This window comes from Dryas octopetala, chromosome 8 (genome assembly GCF_963921425.1).
Source record: "Dryas octopetala chromosome 8, drDryOcto1.1, whole genome shotgun sequence".
NCBI classification, from domain to species: Eukaryota; Viridiplantae; Streptophyta; class Magnoliopsida; order Rosales; family Rosaceae; genus Dryas; species Dryas octopetala.
Window position 1 is genome coordinate 14,060,147 of NC_141373.1, and position 5,697 is coordinate 14,065,843.

The following is a 5,697-nucleotide window of genomic DNA, read 5'->3' on the forward strand; positions in this document are numbered from 1 at the left end:
GAAAAAGTTGACCACCTTTTCTAGTTTAATCAAAGGAAAAAAAAGAGCCACTTGCTACTACCGACGCATGTCTCCAAAATAGGGTTAATTAGTATTTCAAACGCATGTTACCGTTTGCTTTTCCACCTCTCCCAGCTGCCAAACAGAATAAGAAGTTGGAACTTTGAGTAGTTCATCGATCCATTTAAAATTATGATAAAGATATATATATTCAAATAATTATTCTACCTCGGCATGCCCCTCTTTTGTAATGACAAAAATGTACGTGGTCCCTCAAAAACCCAAGTAAAACAAAACCCCGTATTCTAGCATTTTAAGTTTTTAATTAACTCCCTAGCTAGGTCTATAGACGTAGTTAATTAATTATAACTTTCAATTTAATACACTATTATACAATGATGTTCAAACACACACTTCTCTGTTAGTATTTCGATGAGAGACTAATTACTGTGCCGTTAGATGAAAAGTCAATGCCTAATAAGTACAAATCTTTTTCCTATAGTATAACACGACTTTATATTCTCAATATAAAATACTCTTAAAATAAGTATATGATGGTTACAAATTGGCTTCAAATACAAAAATTAAAGCATTTAAGACACTCTAACGAGGATGTGTTTATTTTAAGAAAAATAAGAACTCATTGTGAGATCATCCCGTAATGTAAACTAATCATTCAAACCATTTATCTTTTAAGTTTTTTTAATAAAAATCATCACAATAAAAATTAACAAAATAAAAACTCTTTAGTCATCTACGGAATAAATAGTTTCCGTCATGGGATGATTTGGATCACATTATAGGGTGGGTCCCAACATATTATCCTTATATATATATATATTTTAAAAGTGAGAGTATGCTCATGTGAGAATGACTAATTAAAACGCTAATTACTAACAAGTCTCCAAACCCTGCTCCAGATCCCTTCTTCAACGGACATAATAGATACTAATTTATGGTCTAATTTAACCACGTGTATTGCATGTATTTGTATAATCGGAACCGTTCATTTTTTATATCATTCTTTAAAGATTATTTTTGCAAAAAATAAACTAAATTGAAAATCCTTTGGTCATGTAATTGTTATCAAATAAACAAACGATAAATCAATCTATTAACCAAATCGTCTTTTTATTTGATCACAGTTACATAATTAACAAAAAAATTTCCGATTTGGTGTATTTTTTTACAGAGATGATCTTCATAAAATGATCTAAAAAAATGTACGGTTCCAATCATGAAAATACATTATGAAATGAGAATAATAAATAATTAAGATGGTCGGTAGAGAAGGTAGTTAGATAGCATTCCCTTTTATAAATTATCAAGGGAAGCCAAATACAAAATACTCAGTCAATATGACGATTATACTATAGAGAGATCTTAATTAAAGAGCAGTTATTGGGAAGTCCAGTTGGAAGGGTCATGAAATTGCCCATTCTGCACTCAAGTTCAATTCCCCTCTCTCCAAAAAGTCAAAAAAAAAAAAATTAAAGAGGAAGATATAGGTACACATCTGCTGCAGGTTATTTTTGGATGATGGTTTTAAGCATATTATTTTATAAGTATAAAAAAATAGAATTCTTAACTATTGAAGTATTGAGGCATAGCTGACCAAATGGCTGTAACCATCGTGGTTCCGCATAAAGTGCTTCGATTATTCATAAAAGGGTCATTAATTATACCACTTAATTAATAATTCATTTGCTTATGATGTAACCTAACCTACTTTCAATAAACTAATGAAAGAAAGAAACCACTCTCACTAAGCAATAGCAAGTTACCAATTGGCAATTGTTATGACAAAGAAGAAAAAGAGAAAACCACTTTTTGAATAATAAATATACATGTAATTATTTATTATCTCGTAATGGACTTAATTAATAGCCAATGCCTTAAAAAGCAACATTAATATATAAGAGTTTGGTATATCTTATTAATTACATGCAAAATACAAGTCATCAAGAGGTATAGAACTAATACGTGATCATCATGCGTATGCCACTTTTGTATAGGGATATGCTTTGGAAATGAATGATGAGCTATTATATATGTTTGGCAAATTTAATGACTGCAAATTAACTTTTATAATTTTTGGTTCAAAGCTTGTATGTCATAAAATCTTATTGTTTTAATTATTTACTCTTTGTTTAAGGATTGTACAAACAATTGAAATTTTTTTTATGTTTAATATAAGAATCAGTGTGCAAATTAAATTTAAATTTAATGTAAAAAGAGGCCTAATTCTAAATTTCGCCCAGGGTCGGCTCTGATTAGGGTTTTATGTGCATGCAAATCCCATGAATGAGCTTTTGATACCTATTTGGTGGTTTAACTTAATTATTTACGAAAATATGGTCTTGGAAAACCAGAGAAGATCAGTTAAATGGACTATTAACACTAGTTGCCAACAAAATACAATGAGAGAAAAGAATAATCTCCAGAATATGCCCTAAAATTTTAATGACCAGGGTGTTTGATAATTACAATTAAGAGAGTGTTTGACCTAAGAATAATCTTCCAGAATTATGACGTTTATATGAGTCTTTTCTTTTTGTCCGAAGAAGTTTATGAGTCTTATTCGGATAAGGGGCCAGCTGACGTGGATTGGCATGGTCAATGAAACCAAGTGGCCAATTTTATATCAAAATTATTATCTAAATAAACTGGTTCTGGATAGCTTGCTAGGATGAGTACGTATTGCCTTTATTGTAGTGTGCAGGCTAGCAAGATGCATGGATATTGCTTCTAACTTCAACATTAATTCATTCAATAGTTTACTTAATTCCCTTTGTTTATTTTCAAACATGTGCTTGATCAATTAAGCAACTGTTGCTTTCGATCAATGTAATTAAAATTATCTAAGCTAAAGGTGATGGACACGCCAAGGCCGGATTACGCAAAATTATCATGTTGTCGATTAGAACAGACTCCACCTCCTACATTCTCCTTTGTTTGAGCATGTCTTGATAAGCCATGGAAAATTAATTAATTGCAAAAGGTCTCCATCATTATTCATAAATGAATTAAATTGACAAAATTACCACATGCTTGCTTTCTAAGCAAGTAACCGACTTGACGAATAAAATCAAGAGTGCTGCTATTTGCACACCCTTTTTTTTCTTTTTGCACACCCTTTTGTAAAAAAACAATAAAAAATTAAAGGAAAAGACCACACTCACCCTCACCCAACACACCCCAACTCCATTTTTTCTCTTTTGCACACCCCATCAACAGACAAAAGAAAACACACACACCCAGCCACACACACCCCCCTTCATCTCCCTCACCTGACCACACCCACCCACCCACGCAGCCCTCTGTTTTTTTTTCCTTCCAAGCCCGGCAGCCCCTTTCTCCTTTCCACTCGCCCAATCACCACCGCGCGCAGCACCACCTTCCTCGCAGCACCACCACCGCGCGCCACCACTAACCACCATCTTCCTTTCTCTCTGCATGCACCATCACCACAGCACCCCCAAAACAGCCACCACAACCAGCCCAGAAGCCCCTCCTCGGCTCCTCCATCTCTCTCTCTCTCTCCTTCCCTCTCTCCTCTCTCCCTTCTCTCTTCCCTCCCTTTCTCTGTCGCTGCGGTTGGTTCGGTAGATAACCACCGAACGAAACTAATGGTTTCGGCAAATGACTGCCGAACGAAATTGACAGCTTCGACGGATGGCTACCGAACGAACCCGCCGGTTTCGGCGGATGACTACCGAACGGAGTCAGCCGTTGCTTTGTTTTGTGTACAAGAAACTTAGGCCAGTACATCTGTCAATTCATAAAGGTCGTGCTGATTAACCACTCCAAGAACTTCTAGCTTTAAGAAAACTAACATATAATAATCATAAACAGCTAAAGTTGGGTCATTTTCATTACCAGATGTTTGTCAATGATTTCAAGTGCTTTCTCATAATTCCTGGGCAACTTAACTCTTTCCCACAACTTGTTTGGCATATGAGCTCTTTCTATTGTTTTCATATAAAGATAGAACACTCCTGCAGGACAACAACATAACCATATGTTTTCATAAGCAATGCAAGTAGTGTATGAATAAAATTTTTGATATCAGCATAAGTAAAAAATTTAAGTAAATTCATATTGACTAGAAGCTAAACGTGAGCTTCCAGTAGCAGAGCCAAGGTAAAATTCATTAATATTACCATTGTTAAGCAAATTACTTTGTTAAAGGAAGAAAACCAGCTAAAAATGCAGTCATTCCAAAAAGATAAGAAGGTGGGAAAATTTTTGCATCTCCATAGCTGAGTAAAGCGACCCAGTTACATAATAAGCAAGATGAGAAACAAAGTACCATCATGGTCGCGAATGGTGGCATAGCGACTATTAGCCAGAGTGGTCCGATGGTGGTACTGCTGCGAGCAGGGTGGTGCAGAAGGTGCTGCGCGGGTGTGTTAACAGAGAAAGAGAGAAAGGGAAGGAGAGAGAGTGGGGCCGGGGCTGGGTGGAGGGGAAGGAGGTGGGCTGGAGGGAGGGTGCGACGGGGCTGAGGCTTGGTGGAGGGGAGGGGTGGTGCCGGAGAGAGGAGAGGTGGGGATGGGGTGTGTGGGTGAGGGAGTGTGTACGGGGGGGGGGGGGAGATGGGGGATGGGGTGTGTGATTTTTAGGTGTGTGTTTTTTTTTTTCTGTTTAGGAAGGGTGTGCAAAAAGAAAAATAGATGGGGTATAAGGGTCTTTTTCCTTGAGGTTTTTTTTTTTTTTTTTAGGAAAGCTAGGGTGTGCAAAGAGAAAAAAAGGGTGTGCAAATAGCAGCACTCAAAATCAATCGTGATTTCTTGCTTATGAAAAGTGGATACGATACAATGCAGATTGCCACCGCGTCGGCTATAGCTAGAAGAAAACTATGTTAAACAATAAAGCACAAAATTTATTTAACAAACACGCAAGGAGAATTTTGCTTGATGTACATAGGTGTGTTATGTTGGGGTTATTTATAGTTCAATACAATTTATGATCGAGAATTAATGGGGATTCTTTTGTTGATACTTTAATTTTCAAGCCAAAGTTATTAACTTATTTAAGGTTTATTACTTCATATTACCAAATAATTAAAAATTTTAACCATAAACACAATCAATATGATAATTAAGCTAAGGAATTGACAATCTGTGTGCATTAAGCACGTCCGTCAACGTAAATTAGACCGTCGTATAGTTAGCATTTTGCCGAGCACTTAGAAGCTACATATGCATTTCACTACAAGAAAAAACAGTTTGGGCGACGAACCTAGTTCCTCTCTCAAAGTCGAATTTCGTCGCCCAAAAATGTCTTCGTCGACAGTTTGGTCGCCCAAGCTATGACGCCCAAGACTTTGCGCGATGAACAAGTAAATTTCGTCACCCAAAGATACCTGAGGCGACAAATTTGGTTTGTCTCCTGAGGAGACTTTGGGCGACGAACAATATGTTCGTCGCCCAAATGTTCGTCGCCCAAAGCATGTTTAGGCGGCGGAATTGTTCGTCACCTAAACATACTTTGGACGACGAAATTCTTATTTTTCTCCCAAAGCATTTTAGGCGGCGGAATTGTTCGTCGCTTAAACATACTTTGGGCGACGAAATTATTATTCCTCTCCCAAAGCATGTTTAAGCGGCGGAATTATTCGTCGCTTAAACATACTTTGGGTGACGAAATTCGTATTCCTCTCCCAAAGCATGTTTAGGTGACGGAATTATTCGT

General features: G+C 36.6%; 1 long non-coding RNA gene across 1 annotated transcript; it reads right to left on the reverse strand.

Annotated features, from left to right (window-relative positions):
* Positions 1-3,592: 3,592 nt before the first annotated feature.
* LOC147277449 (uncharacterized) lies at positions 3,593-4,446 on the reverse strand. Its single transcript, XR_015123745.1, has 3 exons — positions 4,313-4,446; positions 3,880-3,998; positions 3,593-3,771 (listed from the first exon to the last, which is right to left on the reverse strand). It is a non-coding gene; the product is annotated as an uncharacterized LOC147277449 (long non-coding RNA).
* Between the last annotated feature and the right edge of the window lie 1,251 nt (positions 4,447-5,697).